Here is an 18,264-nt window from a genome sequence, read left to right as displayed (position 1 = left end):
TACAAAATTATAATTACAGATAAAATTCAAAGATGGATCCGAATAAAAGAAGAAAAAAGCAGTGCGGTAATTTCAAAGGTATTAAAGAATTGGGATATAGAGCCCACTATAAATACACAAATTCTAGTACAAAAACACTTCCTAGTGTGAATCACACGTGACAGCGTCTAGATAATGTATTATCTTCACATATAATGAACTAGAAGTGACAAGCAGCAGAATTTAGGAATTAAGTTATAACACCAAGTCAATCCAAATAGCTCTGATGCCTGTTACAATTACTCAGGAGTAGTGTTTAAATGTCTCTATTTGTTTTTGCCCTTGGCAGAAATAGGTACAAACAATCTGAACCAAAGTGCCAAAGTAAGACTAGAGCTGTCAGAGACGTAGTCCAGTATGTTTGGTCCGCGTGGAATCACATTGTGTCAAGTGTAAAAAGTATAGTAGTGGGCTTACCCATTAGAATGAATCTAGTGAAGTCCCGCACTGCAGCCTGAAAGGTGTTGCGCCCCGACGCGCGTTTCGCCGATATGGCTTCCTCAGGGGGTAGTGTAATGTGAGGTACGATGTTGAGCCTTATATGTGGTTCCATTAATCAAAAGGTGTGTAGTTCCGGTGTCGGTCCTCACGTTCTGGTCTATGGCGCATGCGCGGGAACCTAAACAGAGCCGCGAGATCCACGTCCCCTGTTCGTCACGCTCCCACTGCGCCTGCGTGCTCCCGAGGACGCGTGTCCATGGGAACAGAGCAGGCGCAGTGCGAACGTATAGACGACAGAGGAGCGTGGCGAGGCTCCAAGGTTCAACTACGGCATTCGCAAACCCCAGGACGTATAGGAATGTTCAAGTACGTGTGTGAACAAGTGTAATACTAAAAAAATGTGAATATAATCAGCAAATAAGAAGAAAGATGAAAATGTGTTGATGTTAATAAGATAGGTATCGGATAAAAAAGTGAATAAGAAAATACAAAAACAAAAGATGTAGCCTATGAAACATAAGATAACAATGGTGATGTGATGTGACCAGTATCATCAGAACCGATCATTAGGACTGGTGATAGATAAACGTGCAAATGTATGTGAAATAGTGGGGTATAATAATGCAAATAAATTAGATATTAATAAAATAGTAAATTAGTGAGAAAAACAAAAAAAGGGGAGAGGGGAGGGGGGGGGGGGAAAAGGGGAGAAAAAAGGGGACAACTAAAAAGTAAACAAAGATACTACACGTGAAAAAAGAAGATCATGAATAACATGAAAATACGACGCCTATAATATGTATATATTATTGCGAGCAGTGAACACAAACAAAAAATAAAAAACAAAAAACAATATAATGAATAATTATAATATAATAGGTTGTTAAGTGTCAAGAGATGCCAATCAAATAAAATTACAAAATAAATCTAAATCACATACATCATAAAGAGGTATATGATGTAGTATAAATCAGTGAACAGAAATTAAATAGATGAACAATTCCAATGGATAGGTTCATTGTCCAGAGGGGTTGATTGATGTAGATATAATTCCATGATGTTTCAAAGGAACAGCGCTCAAAGAAATCGCACGATCTAAACACAATACTGCAGAAAAAGAACAGGCATTAATAACTATTAAAAACACATAAAAACTAAAAAGGAAAAGTTAGTATAAGAGGGATTTATAGGCAAAGTCATATTGCGTACCAACCAGGTAGCCTGAATCTTACAAAAAAGCCGAGAAACTTAAATTTTCATTGAGCCCATATGGGGTCATGGTGCCCAGTGTAATGATCCACCTGCACTCTTTTTGTGCTAGTACTTTTTTAATGTCCCCCCCTCTCACACCACAATGAATACGGTCAATGCCCCTAACTCGAAAGGTTCTAGGGTCACATCCATGTTTAAGTTTAAAATGTTTTGGGATGGTCTTTAGAGTCGTCAGGTCCACTACATCTCTTGCTGCGGATATGTCCCGTACATGTTCCCTTACCCTTAATTTTAGCTGTCTGGAAGTTAGGCCCACATAGACCATAGGGCAGTCGCATGTAGCATAGTATATCACGTGAGTGGTATTACACGAGATATACTGCAAGATTTTAAACCGTCTGTCCGTCTTTACGGAATCAAAGTGTGTGGTCCGCAGAATATTGGGGCATGCTATGCAGTCACCACAGGGAAAACAGCCCTGGGCGGGGCCCCTAGCCGAAAAAGGATTCTGTCGTTTAGGGACATAATGGCTCTGTATTAGGATATCCCTCAGGTTCCTGCTTCTTCTTGCAGTCATTTGGGGATGTGGGGGTAGGGCTGTAGTCAGTGTTGTTTCCAGCTGTAGGATGGGCCAATGTTTTTCTAGGATTTCTCTCATCAGTTGCCACTGATTGTTGTGAGTCGAGATGAATCTGATCACATCAGGTGTTTTTTCTTTCAGTTCTGGAGGTGGTGGATAGAGTAATTCTCTCCGTGCCACCCTCCTAGCCCGATTATAGCCCTGTTTAATACAGCGATGGCTATACCCTCTTTCTTTAAACCGTTCCCTTAAGTCTTGAGCCTGATTTTCGAAACTAGAGTCCGAAGAGCAGATCCGCCTCATCCTCAGAAATTGACCAACCGGGACAGCTTTGACTGTAGAATAGGTGTGTGCTGATGTGGCATGTAAAAGGGAATTGACCGACGTCTCTTTTCTGTAGACGTCGGTCTGTAATCTTCCCTCTGGATCTGATGTAATAGTTATGTCCAGAAAGTTCACCTTTTGTTTGTCATGGTCAAATGTCAATTTAATATTCCAATTATTAGTATTCAGAATCTGCATGAAATTCACAAGTTGTAATTCAGTTCCCTGCCAGATAATGAAGACGTCATCAATGTAACGTAACCAGCACAGCACATGGTTGTCGGCGTAGGCGCCGTCACCATGCACAACCCGCCTCTCCCAGAGGCCCAGAAACAGGTTGGCATATGACGGCGCGCACGCCGCCCCCATGGCCGTGCCTTGTTTTTGAACATAAAAGGAATCTTTAAAGACAAATAGATTATGTGTGAGAATGAATTCCAATAGAACCACTATCAAGTCACATAAATGGCTGTCCCGGTTGCTCATACCAAGGAAGAAGCGGACCGCCTCAATGCCATCAGAGTGTCTAATGCACGTGTAGAGGGATTCCACATCTGCTGTGACCAGTAGCATATCCTCCTCCAAATATATTCCATCGATTCTTTTAAGTACCTCCGTGGTATCTTTTACATGTGATGGTAGACACTCCACTAGGGGTTTCAAGTAGAAATCGATGAATTTGCATACTGGTTCACATAGACTGCCAATCCCTGACACTATGGGGCGACCTGGAGGGTCCCTAATGTCCTTATGGATTTTGGGAAGGAGGTAAAAAGTTGGGATCTTAGGGAAATCCACAGTTAGACCCTCTAATGTTTTTTTAGGGATGATCCCTTTCTCAAAAGCACTATTCAGGATTTTCATCAAATCCGAAGTGAAGGTGTTTATCGGGTTGTGGCTCAATTTACAGTAAGTATCTTTGTTCCGTAGTTGGCGGAATGCTTCTTTCTCATATTGTTTGGTTGGCCAAACTACTATGTTACCCCCCTTGTCCGCCGCCTTGAAGACCACGTCTTCAAGCGATTGAAGGGATTTCAGTGCAGCGCGCTGTGCCGCTGTTAAGTTATCATATCTATTGTTAGTGGGGATCTTTTTAAAGTCTTCCATCACGAGTTTTGTGAAGATCTCCACTTGTGGGCATAGGGACAAGGGGGGGAACCTTTTTGAACGAGGTACAATAGAATTGGGGAACCCACCTTGCTCTAAAGGGATTTGTTCCTGTAAAAGTTCTTCCAAAGCTAATAGCGTTTCTCTTTCCAGGGGGCTGTCAAGACCCATATTGCTGGCACCCCTCCCATGCAATTTCCGTAGTACCAATTTCCGTGAGAAGAGGAACAAGTCCTTTACCGCTGTGAAAAAGTCAAACTTATTATTTGGAGAGAATGTGAGTCCCATATTTAAAATCTCACACTGAGTGTCAGAAAGAGTATGGGTAGACAGGTTAATTACCTCTAAGTTTCTCGCTTTTTTGCCTCCCGAATATGGGGATGGTGATTTCCGTTTGGCTGCTTGTCTCTCCCTATTTCTCCGGGGGAAGTTTGGATTTTGTCCGGATGTTGCATCCCCATTCCACCTTGTTTCTATAGTTTCGTCATTAGAGATTTGTGAAGACAAAGACCCCGATCTGGATCGGAGTCCAGAGCGTGTTCTGCCATTTCTCCATTTATAGACCCTGCCCTGTGAATAGTCGTTATTATCCCTCTGGAATTTTTTTGTTTTAATAGAACATATTTCATTTTCCCATTTCTTGAAATCTAATTCCAGGTCGCTATTCAGTTTTTCTAGGGCCTCAGTAGGGAGATCTTTTTTCAGGGTCATATTTATGTCGTCTATTTCTTTCTCTATTGATTTTAGTGATGTATTATTGGACTGGATCAAAAGATCCATGTAGCCCCGTGAACAAGTGGTGGACAATTGTTCCAATTTGTCTCTAAAAGTTTCTTCCTCATTCTGAAGGGTGGGAAAGACTTGAATCCTCAAGCCTCTTGGAATAAGTCCTTTAATTAAATATCTTTCCAGGAAGGCTTTATTCCACCATATCTTAGTACGTTGTTTAAAAAGACTTTTAAGCCTATTTGTGAATTCCCTCGTGTCTTTCCCTCTACTGTCTAAAAACAAATTCGAATCCTCTTTGAAGACAACATTGAGTTGTGAGATCCAAGACTGATCTCGTAATCGAAAGTCCATGTTAGGCCCAGAGCCCAGTGCTGTGAAAAACACAGAAGAACAACAATTTCAATATAAGGACTTACCAGGTTGAGTAAAGAGTTAGGCGCCACAAGCAAAATTGTTCCTCTTCTCACGGAAGGATTCAAGTCTTTCCCACCCTTCAGAATGAGGAAGAAACTTTTAGAGACAAATGGGAACAATTGTCCACCACTTGTTCACGGGGCTACATGGATCTTTTGATCCAGTCCAATAATACATCACTAAAATCAATAGAGAAAGAAATAGACGACATAAATATGACCCTGAAAAAAGATCTCCCTACTGAGGCCCTAGAAAAACTGAATAGCGACCTGGAATTAGATTTCAAGAAATGGGAAAATGAAATATGTTCTATTAAAACAAAAAAATTCCAGAGGGATAATAACGACTATTCACAGGGCAGGGTCTATAAATGGAGAAATGGCAGAACACGCTCTGGACTCCGATCCAGATCGGGGTCTTTGTCTTCACAAATCTCTAATGACGAAACTATAGAAACAAGGTGGAATGGGGATGCAACATCCGGACAAAATCCAAACTTCCCCCGGAGAAATAGGGAGAGACAAGCAGCCAAACGGAAATCACCATCCCCATATTCGGGAGGCAAAAAAGCGAGAAACTTAGAGGTAATTAACCTGTCTACCCATACTCTTTCTGACACTCAGTGTGAGATTTTAAATATGGGACTCACATTCTCTCCAAATAATAAGTTTGACTTTTTCACAGCGGTAAAGGACTTGTTCCTCTTCTCACGGAAATTGGTACTACGGAAATTGCATGGGAGGGGTGCCAGCAATATGGGTCTTGACAGCCCCCTGGAAAGAGAAACGCTATTAGCTTTGGAAGAACTTTTACAGGAACAAATCCCTTTAGAGCAAGGTGGGTTCCCCAATTCTATTGTACCTCGTTCAAAAAGGTTCCCCCCCTTGTCCCTATGCCCACAAGTGGAGATCTTCACAAAACTCGTGATGGAAGACTTTAAAAAGATCCCCACTAACAATAGATATGATAACTTAACAGCGGCACAGCGCGCTGCACTGAAATCCCTTCAATCGCTTGAAGACGTGGTCTTCAAGGCGGCGGACAAGGGGGGTAACATAGTAGTTTGGCCAACCAAACAATATGAGAAAGAAGCATTCCGCCAACTACGGAACAAAGATACTTACTGTAAATTGAGCCACAACCCGATAAACACCTTCACTTCGGATTTGATGAAAATCCTGAATAGTGCTTTTGAGAAAGGGATCATCCCTAAAAAAACATTAGAGGGTCTAACTGTGGATTTCCCTAAGATCCCAACTTTTTACCTCCTTCCCAAAATCCATAAGGACATTAGGGACCCTCCAGGTCGCCCCATAGTGTCAGGGATTGGCAGTCTATGTGAACCAGTATGCAAATTCATCGATTTCTACTTGAAACCCCTAGTGGAGTGTCTACCATCACATGTAAAAGATACCACGGAGGTACTTAAAAGAATCGATGGAATATATTTGGAGGAGGATATGCTACTGGTCACAGCAGATGTGGAATCCCTCTACACGTGCATTAGACACTCTGATGGCATTGAGGCGGTCCGCTTCTTCCTTGGTATGAGCAACCGGGACAGCCATTTATGTGACTTGATAGTGGTTCTATTGGAATTCATTCTCACACATAATCTATTTGTCTTTAAAGATTCCTTTTATGTTCAAAAACAAGGCACGGCCATGGGGGCGGCGTGCGCGCCGTCATATGCCAACCTGTTTCTGGGCCTCTGGGAGAGGCGGGTTGTGCATGGTGACGGCGCCTACGCCGACAACCATGTGCTGTGCTGGTTACGTTACATTGATGACGTCTTCATTATCTGGCAGGGAACTGAATTACAACTTGTGAATTTCATGCAGATTCTGAATACTAATAATTGGAATATTAAATTGACATTTGACCATGACAAACAAAAGGTGAACTTTCTGGACATAACTATTACATCAGATCCAGAGGGAAGATTACAGACCGACGTCTACAGAAAAGAGACGTCGGTCAATTCCCTTTTACATGCCACATCAGCACACACCTATTCTACAGTCAAAGCTGTCCCGGTTGGTCAATTTCTGAGGATGAGGCGGATCTGCTCTTCGGACTCTAGTTTCGAAAATCAGGCTCAAGACTTAAGGGAACGGTTTAAAGAAAGAGGGTATAGCCATCGCTGTATTAAACAGGGCTATAATCGGGCTAGGAGGGTGGCACGGAGAGAATTACTCTATCCACCACCTCCAGAACTGAAAGAAAAAACACCTGATGTGATCAGATTCATCTCGACTCACAACAATCAGTGGCAACTGATGAGAGAAATCCTAGAAAAACATTGGCCCATCCTACAGCTGGAAACAACACTGACTACAGCCCTACCCCCACATCCCCAAATGACTGCAAGAAGAAGCAGGAACCTGAGGGATATCCTAATACAGAGCCATTATGTCCCTAAACGACAGAATCCTTTTTCGGCTAGGGGCCCCGCCCAGGGCTGTTTTCCCTGTGGTGACTGCATAGCATGCCCCAATATTCTGCGGACCACACACTTTGATTCCGTAAAGACGGACAGACGGTTTAAAATCTTGCAGTATATCTCGTGTAATACCACTCACGTGATATACTATGCTACATGCGGCTGCCCTATGGTCTATGTGGGCCTAACTTCCAGACAGCTAAAATTAAGGGTAAGGGAACATGTACGGGACATATCCGCAGCAAGAGATGTAGTGGACCTGACGACTCTAAAGACCATCCCAAAACATTTTAAACTTAAACATGGATGTGACCCTAGAACCTTTCGAGTTAGGGGCATTGACCGTATTCATTGTGGTGTGAGAGGGGGGGACATTAAAAAAGTACTAGCACAAAAAGAGTGCAGGTGGATCATTACACTGGGCACCATGACCCCATATGGGCTCAATGAAAATTTAAGTTTCTCGGCTTTTTTGTAAGATTCAGGCTACCTGGTTGGTACGCAATATGACTTTGCCTATAAATCCCTCTTATACTAACTTTTCCTTTTTAGTTTTTATGTGTTTTTAATAGTTATTAATGCCTGTTCTTTTTCTGCAGTATTGTGTTTAGATCGTGCGATTTCTTTGAGCGCTGTTCCTTTGAAACATCATGGAATTATATCTACATCAATCAACCCCTCTGGACAATGAACCTATCCATTGGAATTGTTCATCTATTTAATTTCTGTTCACTGATTTATACTACATCATATACCTCTTTATGATGTATGTGATTTAGATTTATTTTGTAATTTTATTTGATTGGCATCTCTTGACACTTAACAACCTATTATATTATAATTATTCATTATATTGTTTTTTGTTTTTTATTTTTTGTTTGTGTTCACTGCTCGCAATAATATATACATATTATAGGCGTCGTATTTTCATGTTATTCATGATCTTCTTTTTTCACGTGTAGTATCTTTGTTTACTTTTTAGTTGTCCCCTTTTTTCTCCCCTTTTCCCCCCCCCCCCTCCCCTCTCCCCTTTTTTTGTTTTTCTCACTAATTTACTATTTTATTAATATCTAATTTATTTGCATTATTATACCCCACTATTTCACATACATTTGCACGTTTATCTATCACCAGTCCTAATGATCGGTTCTGATGATACTGGTCACATCACATCACCATTGTTATCTTATGTTTCATAGGCTACATCTTTTGTTTTTGTATTTTCTTATTCACTTTTTTATCCGATACCTATCTTATTAACATCAACACATTTTCATCTTTCTTCTTATTTGCTGATTATATTCACATTTTTTTAGTATTACACTTGTTCACACACGTACTTGAACATTCCTATACGTCCTGGGGTTTGCGAATGCCGTAGTTGAACCTTGGAGCCTCGCCACGCTCCTCTGTCGTCTATACGTTCGCACTGCGCCTGCTCTGTTCCCATGGACACGCGTCCTCGGGAGCACGCAGGCGCAGTGGGAGCGTGACGAACAGGGGACGTGGATCTCGCGGCTCTGTTTAGGTTCCCGCGCATGCGCCATAGACCAGAACGTGAGGACCGACACCGGAACTACACACCTTTTGATTAATGGAACCACATATAAGGCTCAACATCGTACCTCACATTACACTACCCCCTGAGGAAGCCATATCGGCGAAACGCGCGTCGGGGCGCAACACCTTTCAGGCTGCAGTGCGGGACTTCACTAGATTCATTCTAATGGGTAAGCCCACTACTATACTTTTTACACTTGACACAATGTGATTCCACGCGGACCAAACATACTGGACTACGTCTCTGACAGCTCTAGTCTTACTTTGGCACTTTGGTTCAGATTGTTTGTACCTATTTCTGCCAAGGGCAAAAACAAATAGAGACATTTAAACACTACTCCAGAGTAATTGTAACAGGCATCAGAGCTATTTGGATTGACTTGGTGTTATAACTTAATTCCTAAATTCTGCTGCTTGTCACTTCTAGTTCATTATATGTGAAGATAATACATTATCTAGACGCTGTCACGTGTGATTCACACTAGGAAGTGTTTTTGTACTAGAATTTGTGTATTTATAGTGGGCTCTATATCCCAATTCTTTAATACCTTTGAAATTACCGCACTGCTTTTTTCTTCTTTTATTCGGATCCATCTTTGAATTTTATCTGTAATTATAATTTTGTATTGTATGTCCTAATAAAATTTTGCTATTTTTATATTCAACTTTTGTGGCGATATGACTTCTTTTTCTCCCAGTTTATTACTTCTCTTATACCTATTGTATGATGTACCAAATGTGCCTGTATTTAATTACATTCAGTGGTATTTCGATTGACTGTTTTATATATGCTCTTTACATCACTGAGATTCTTTTGACATAATTATGTTCATTTGTCATGTACAACCATGCTGTGGTAGACCATCATTCTAGGACACCCTAAAATCACTGGTGCTATATCCCACTCTGTTACTTTTAGATCTCCTTGTGTTTTGACAATCGCAATTTTTGTGTTGTATGTCCTAATAAACTATTTGTATTTTTTCATTACTCTTGTGGCTCTTTGGCTTTTTGGTTCTAAATAAGTTTGCTCAGTATATGTGAAGCTTGCCTATCATACATATTGGAGTTGCATAAAATACCTTATAGTGGCACCTAACCCGTTACTTAACCGGCTGAGTCTCTGTATTTAAAGGAAGTCCCTAAAAGCAGAATCAGCTGCGGGCACTTCCGACATAACGGATACCGGGAGAGGAATTTGTGGGTGTTGGCCGTAGACGATGAAGAACGGTGTAGTTCTTGTGTACTCGCTAGTATGATTATTGTACGAGAACTTGGCCCAAGGAAGAAGCTGCACCCAGTCATCATGCTGCTTGGAGATGAAGTGTCGTAGGTAGTTCTCCAAGATCTGATTGATCCTCTCGACCTGACCATTGGACTGGGGATGGTAGGCTGAGGAAAAATCCAATTTTACATTGAGGCGTTTACAGAGGGTTCTTTAGAACTTTGAGGTGAACTGTACCCCCCGATCAGACACGATATGCCGATGTAAGCCGTGCAGGCGGAGGATGTGTTGGATGAAGAGGTTGACCAGTCGAGAAGCAGAAGGTAGATCGGTCAGCGGAACGAAGTGAGCCATCTTCGAAAATCGAGGGAGGCAGATCCGTAACAAAGTCCATTGCTATATGCTCCCAGGGAGCATCGGGTACAGGCAGCGGCTGGAGCAGGCCAGCAGGTTTGGAGTGAGCAACCTTGTTAGCTGCGCACACCAAGCAGGACGCAACAAAGTCCATGATGTCCTTGGGCAGCGTGGGCCACCATAAATGATGGGCAATAAGGTCTCGGGTCTTACGGGTACCCACATGACCTGCCAGTCTGGAGCTGTATGTTTCCCAGCGGAGCATTCTCCCTCTGTCTGCCAGACATACAAAAGTCCTACCCGAAGGGATGTCTCTAACTTGCAGGGGGTTGACAGAGACAATGCAAGACGTATCAATAATATTTTGTGAAGACTCCATGGTGTCCTCTGTCTCAGACGACTTGGATAAGGCATCGGCCCTCACATTCTTGTCGGCCGGATGGTAGTGGACAGTGGCGTAGCTATAGGGGTAGCAGCGGTCTCATTTGAGACCAGGCTCCTAAGCCTGGGGCAGCCCATGTGGCGCCCATTGCCATACAGCATGCTGGTTAAATAAATTTTCTGTGCCGTGAAGCCGGCACTTCCTGGTTACGATCACATGGTACACTTAGTGTACCATGTGACCGTGACGTCACGTGACACATCTCACAGCCAGTGCAGTGGAAGAGCCAGTGCGGAGGACTCCAGGTGAGCTGCAGAGTCTGTATTGCAATGTAATGTATTGTGTTGTGTTGTATTGTGTTATCTTGTAATGTATTGTGTTGTCTTGTAGTGTATTGTGTCGTATTGTGCTATCTGTGTTTGCGGTAGAGAGGGGGGCTCCGTTAAATTACAGCCCCCCTCCTCTTTTCACCGCAAACTGCACATTACAACACAATACATTACAAACTGTGGGTCGCGTCCCCCTGGGAAGATGTGTGAAGACCTCCGGGGGGTCGCAAGTCACTCACCGAGGTCCCTGTTCCATTGAATGCTGGAGCAAGGAGCTGACGTCTCTTTGCTCCAGCATTCACTGTGCCCTGAGCGGCTCGACGCAGGCAGGCGCGATGTAGCGATATCTTCGTGCCTGTCTGCGCCGATAGCACTCATAGCACACACCGGAGGAGGCGAAGGATCCTCCACCTGGTGTGGGAACGGGGATAGGTAAGTAATTATGTTATTTTTCAATTATGCACATATGGGGGCATTATACTGTATGGGGGGGCTTATATGGGGGGCATTATACTGAATGGGGAGTTAATATGGGGGGCATTATACTGTATTGGGAGCTGATATGGGAGCATTATACTGTATGGGGAGCTGATATGGGGGAGCATTAGACTGTTTGGGGAGCTGATGTGGGGGCATTATACTGCATGGGGAGCTGATATGGGGGGCATTATACTGTATGGGAAGCTCATATGGGGGCATTACACTGTATGGGAAGCTCATATGGGGGCATTATACTGTATGGGAAGCTCATATGGGGGGGCATTATACTGTATGGGAAGCTCATATGGGGGGCATTATACTGTATGGGGAGCTGATATGGGGGCATTATACTGTATGGGGAGCTGATATGGGGGGCATTATACTATATGGGGAGCTGATATGGGGGGCACTATACTGTATGGGGGCTGATATGGGGGCACTATACTGTATGGGGCAGCTATGTGGGGCATTATACTGTGGGGGCTGATATGGGGAACATTATACGGTATGGGGCAGTTATGGGGGCATTATACTGTATGGGGCAGTTATGGGGCATTATATAGTGTGGGGGCATTATACTATGGGGGTTGTTGGGCAAGGCAGGTGGGCATAAGCGCGCGCAGGTGTTTGGTGATGATGGTGTTGGGGAGCCCAAGCTGAATTCTTGCACCCGGGCCCATGAGCCATTGGCTACACCCCTGGTAGTGGAGCTCAAACTGGAACCAAGCAAAGAAGAGCGACCACCTGGCCTAAAGAGGATTCAGCCGTTGGGCCGTCTGGAGATGGTGAGATTCTTGTGGTCAGTGAATATCAGGATGGGATGAACTGCGCCCTCTAGTAGATGTCTCCACTCCTCCTAGGCCAATGTGATGGCCAGTAACTCCCGATCCCCAATCGAGTAGTTGCGTTCTGCGGAAGAGAAGAGTTTAGAGTAATAGCCACATACCACTGCCTTGCCATTGGAACCTCTATGGCAAGGAGAGAGGATATACCCTACCACGGGGAAGGGATGCATCAGGAATCGGCTCGAAAGGACAGTCATATGCCCGGTGTGGGGGCAGTGTCTCCGCCTCTTTCTAGCTGAAGAAAACCGAAAACTTAGAATAATGAGAAGGCAATCCTGTCAAAGAGGCAGAGGAGACTGAGCCAGATGGATCTGTACCAGGCAGCGGTTGAGATGAAGGGCTCCCACTTGGAGCATCAGTGGCTTGGTCATAGCTGCAACCAGGTCTGGTAGAGGTAGTCCATTCACCGAGGCAACAATCAAAGGCCTCTTCAGAGGGGTTGTGGGCAACTGGAGAAGATCCACCAGGTCTCTCTGAATGAAGTTAGCTGCAGATCCAGAGTCCAGATAGGCAGAAACCTGGTGCGTCTTTTCGCCGGACACTATGGCCACGGGAATGGCCAACTTAGAAAAAAAGTACTTCTTCACCCAGGGTTGTCTCTCCAACCAACCCTAGGCTCTGAGGCTTTTGGGGGCACAGATGCACAAGATGGCCTCCGAGGCCGCAATACAGACAGAGTCCCGAAGTGCGTCTGCGTTGTCTCTCCTGGGTAGACAGCTTGAGATGGTAAATCCTCAAAGACTCCTTTGGAGGAACAGCTGATGAGGACAGCAGGGGCTGCTGCAAAGTAGGAGCCAGGCTAGGGAGACATCCAGGGTAGATGGCAGATTTCGGCCAGCAAGCTCATCCTTAACCTCAGGAGACAATCCCTGCCATAATGTAGGCACCACGGCCTCATTGTTCCACAACAACTCTCCCGCTAGGGTGCGGAAGTGTATGGCATACTCGCCCATGGAAGTGTCACCCTGGCGAAGGTTCAGCAAGTAGGCAGCTGCCGACAAGACTCGTCCAGGCTCCTCAAACACTGTGCAAAATGTCCGTGGGAACCCCTGGAAGTCACGGGTCTCTGGTCCTTGTCTCTCCCAGATAGGGTTCGCCCATGCTAGGGCCCTGCCAGTGAGGAGAGAGACGATGAAAACGACCCTTGCGCCATCAGTGGAAAATGCTCTTGCATACAGACTGAAGTGGATCTGGCAATGGTTCAAAAATCCCCTGCAGGTCCTTGCGTCTCCATCATAGCGATAAGGCAGCGGCAGAGAAAATCTGGGATCATCACTGCCAGGAGGTGTAGTCAGATGGTCTGTACTGCCAGGAGTGTAGTAGGAGGAATGTCAGCTTGCACATCCAGCCGACGTGCAATAATGTTCAATGCCTGGAGGAGTTGGTCCTATCGAGACCGGAGGTATAGCATATCTGCCCGCATCACTTGTAACGCCGTCATGGTCTTGGATTGACCAGCGGTGTCCATGGCCTGAGCATACTGTCACATTGGGTGCGTGGACCCACTGGGCCGTACCGCCTTGACGGTATAGCAGCTGGCCAACAGTGTACAAGTCAAAGTCAATAGTTCGGATAGGTGTACCTGTGGTAACTTCCAACAGTACCGAAGACAGGTTCGGATGGGACCTTGGCAACAGGCAGGCACCAGGTGTGGTGTAACCAGGAAGGTGTAGTACACAGCGCAACACAACTCCAACTCTAGGATACACAGGATACAGGTAGCAGGAACGGGTACACTGGGAACTGGGAAACACTAAGGGACCATTTGCAGATACAAACATAGGTAAATGACAATGACACTCATGTAATGCAGGAAGGGGCAGGGCCCTTCTTATAGTCCAGGGTGCTCATGGGCTAATTGGCATATCTAATTCAGCCTACGAGACACAGCAGAGTGAAGCGAAAGTGAGCGCTGGCGTCTCCTGAGGAGGAGATGTGGGCCAGCGCTCACTGATCCATGGCTGTGGCCGTTAGGAGGTGAGTAAACCTGATGGCCCGCGGCCATGGGTGTTACAACAATGCAGGAAGGAAGCGTGTTTATCCAATATGGCCACCACAGGAAAGCTTCTAAAAATAAATATATACAACATTTAACAAACACATTACATACTTATATCTAATTAATGAAACTAAAATTAAATACATGATTCATTCCTTTTAAAACTGGGAAAGTTTTTGAACATTTACAGAAAGCCTGCAGACATGGGAAAGGGAACTATGTAAGAAGGTGAGAATGATGCCACTTTCCCTTAAGATCTGTGACAAAGTTGTATGTATTCACATGTACCACTGACTTATGCGAAAAAAGTCCTGACAATGGGTACACATTAAATACTGATTTGAATGTTATTATGTAGAGATTTTTTTTTATAATAAATTATGATTCTTGCTAAATTTGTTCACTATCTACAATGTTATCCAATGAATATTTCTTTATCCGTGACTTCCGGCTACATCTGTGGAACCATTTTGGACCTGCATTTCTCACCATTGTGTGTGGTTATAGGTCTTCATTTAACAGATTAACATAAGAATTTATATATCATATTAAATGCAGGCCTCTCTGCCAAACACAATAGCATTTTATTCCATATATTCTAATATATCTGGGCAGGCGTTAACCACTGACTGTTATCTTTGTGCCCCAGAAATACATAAATCATAACATTATACGCTATAATAACAGCAAGGTTCATATCTGTGATGCAGGGGGAAACAAATTAAGGATAAAAGCAAAGATTTTTTTACTGTTAATAGATTGTAAATCTGTCTATAGCTATTTATTGAAAATGTAAAATTGTATTGTTACAAAATATGTAAGACATTCTACATTGTTGTAGCAAATGTGTTTCTACAGGAAATGTATCATGAAGGTAATTTTAGTTTCATTAAATAGATACAGTGGAGGAAATAAGTATTTGATCCCTTGCTGATTTTGTAAGTTTGCCCACTGTCAAAGTCATGAACAGTCTAGAATTTTTAGGCTTGGTTAATTTTACCAGTGAGAGATAGATTATATAAAAAAAATAAAATAAAATCACATTGTCAAAATTATATATATTTATTTGCATTGTGCACAGAGAAATAAGTATTTGATCCCCTACCAACCATTAAGAGTTCAGCCTCCTCCAGACCAGTTACACGCTCCAAATCAACTTGGTGCCTGCATTAAAGACAGCTGTCTTACATGGTCACCTGTATAAAAGACTCCTGTCCACAGACTCAATTAATCAGTCTGACTCTAACCTCTACAACATGGGCAAGACCAAAGAGCTTTCTAAGGATGTCAGGGACAAGATCATAGACCTGCACAAGGCTGTAATGGGCTACAAAAACATAAGTAAGACGCTGGGTGAGAAGGAGACAACTGTTGGTGCAATAGTAAGAAAATGGAAGACATACAAAATGACTGTCAATCGACATCGATCTGGGGCTCCATGCAAAATCTCACCTCGTGGGGTATCCTTGATCCTGAGGAAGGTGAGAGCTCAGCCGAAAACTACACGGGGGGAACTTGTTAATGATCTCAAGGCAGCTGGGACCACAGTCACCAAGAAAACCATTGTGTTAGGGATCTGCCAGGTACTACGTCTAGGTATACTCCTGGGATTAATCAATCCACACCTGAGGCCAGTCCTGTTAGACTGACACCGTCTCCCACCAACCAGGGTGGCAGGCTCAGGAGTGGGAGAGCCTATCGCGGCCTGGTCAGTCGGAGTTAGCTCCGCCCCCTGTCCTTTATTACCTGCCGTGTTCTCTTCCTCAGTGCTTGTAATTCTTCTGGATACCTGGCCCCACTGCTGCTTGCTCCAGCCTGCTTCTGCCGTGCTTCTGCCTTGCTGCAGTTCCGATTAACCTGCTTCGCTTTGCCCCTAGCTTGCTTCCTTCTCCGTGCTCACGTTGGTATACTCCACTTCATCCTGGTCCTGACTACTCATTCACCGCTCCGTTTCCTCGCGGCGTTCCGTGGGCTACTGCCCCTTCCCTTGCGTGTTCCCTGTTTGTTCTCCCGTGCACTTAGACAGCGTAGGGACTGCCGCCCAGTTGTACCCCGTCGCCTAGGGCGGGTCGTTGCAAGTAGGCAGGGACAGGGCGGTGGGTAGATTAGGGCTCACTTTCCCTTCACCTCCTTCCTGCCATTACATAATTACAAGCCCATACCTAGTCTACCATTTCTCCTACGCTGACGCTATCATGGACCCCCTTGAGACCCTGACCCAGCAGATGCAGGGCCTCTCCCTACAGGTCCAGGCCCTGGCCCAGAGGGTCAACCAGGGTGACGCTGCCTTAGTAGTACCCCTCACCTCACCTCTAGAACCCGACCTCAAGTTACCTGACCGGTTCTCAGGGGACCGTAAGACGTTTCTCTCCTTCCGGGAGAGTTGCAGACTGTATTTCCGCCTAAAACCCCACTCCTCAGGTTCCGAGAACCAGCGGGTGGGTATCATCATATCCCGACTCCAGGAAGGGCCCCAAGAGTGGGCCTTCTCCTTGGCTCCTGACGCCCCTGAACTTTCCTCTGTTGATCGTTTTTTCTCTGCCCTCGGACTCATTTACGACGAGACTGACAGGACTGCTTTAGCCGAGAGTCAGCTGGTGACCTTACGTCAGGGTAGGAGACCGGTTGAGGAATACTGTTCTGATTTTAGAAAGTGGTGCGTAGCTTCTCGGTGGAACGATCCGGCCCTAAGGTGCCAGTTTAGGTTAGGATTATCTGACGCCCTGAAGGATCTGCTGGTTAGCTACCGCTCTTCTGACTCCCTTGACCAGGTTATGGCCCTAGCAGTACGACTTGACCGACGTCTCAGGGAACGTCAGCTTGAACGTTTCAATGTGCTCCCCTCTGACTTTTCTGCGATCCCCCCCGAGGTCCCGTCTCCTCGCCCCTCCACGGAGGACTCGGAGGTACCTATGCAACTCGGGGCCTCCATGTCCCCTCAACAACGTAGGGAGTTTCGCAGAATGAATGGTCTCTGCTTCTACTGTGGGGACGACAAGCATCTACTGAACACCTGTCCCAGACGCAAGAATAAAAAGCCGGAAAACTTCCGCGCCTAAGTGATCATCGGGGAGGTCACTTGGGCGCACAGGTATTTCCCGTTAATGTGAAACGCAATAAAATTTTGCTTCCCTTTCAGGTCTCGTTTGCTGGCCGGTCTGCCACGGGTAGTGCTTTCGTGGATTCTGGCTCATCTGCTAATATCATGTCTGTGGAATTTGCTATGTCTCTAAAGATGCCTTTTATTGATTTACCTTATCCTATCCCTGTAGTAGGTATCGACTCAACTCCCCTTGCTAATGGTTATTTTACTCAGCATACTCCTGTTTTTGAACTCCTGGTTGGCTCCATGCATTTGGAGCAGTGCTCTGTACTGGTGATGCAGGGATTATCGTCTGATCTGGTATTAGGTCTTCCCTGGTTGCAGTTGCATAATCCCACGTTTGATTGGAATACTGGGGATCTCACCAAATGGGGTAGTGAATGTCTTATGTCATGTCTTTCTGTTAACTCTATTTCTCCCCGGGAGGAGGTAAACACGCTTCCTGAGTTTGTTCAGGACTTCGCCGATGTGTTTTCTAAGGAGGCCTCCGAGGTGTTGTGGCCCCCCCATAGAGATTACGATTGCGCCATCGATTTGGTGCCTGGTGCCAAGCTTCCTAAGGGTAGGATATTTAATCTTTCATGTCCTGAACGTGAAGCTATGAGGGTGTATATCCAAGAATGCCTGGCCAAGGGTTTCATTCGCCCCTCGACTTCTCCTGTAGGTGCTGGCTTCTTCTTCGTGGGGAAGAAGGATGG

The sequence above is a fragment of the Rhinoderma darwinii genome, chromosome 2 (genome assembly GCF_050947455.1).
Source record: "Rhinoderma darwinii isolate aRhiDar2 chromosome 2, aRhiDar2.hap1, whole genome shotgun sequence".
Taxonomy (NCBI): Eukaryota; Metazoa; Chordata; class Amphibia; order Anura; family Rhinodermatidae; genus Rhinoderma; species Rhinoderma darwinii.
This window is presented reverse-complemented; position numbering follows the sequence as displayed.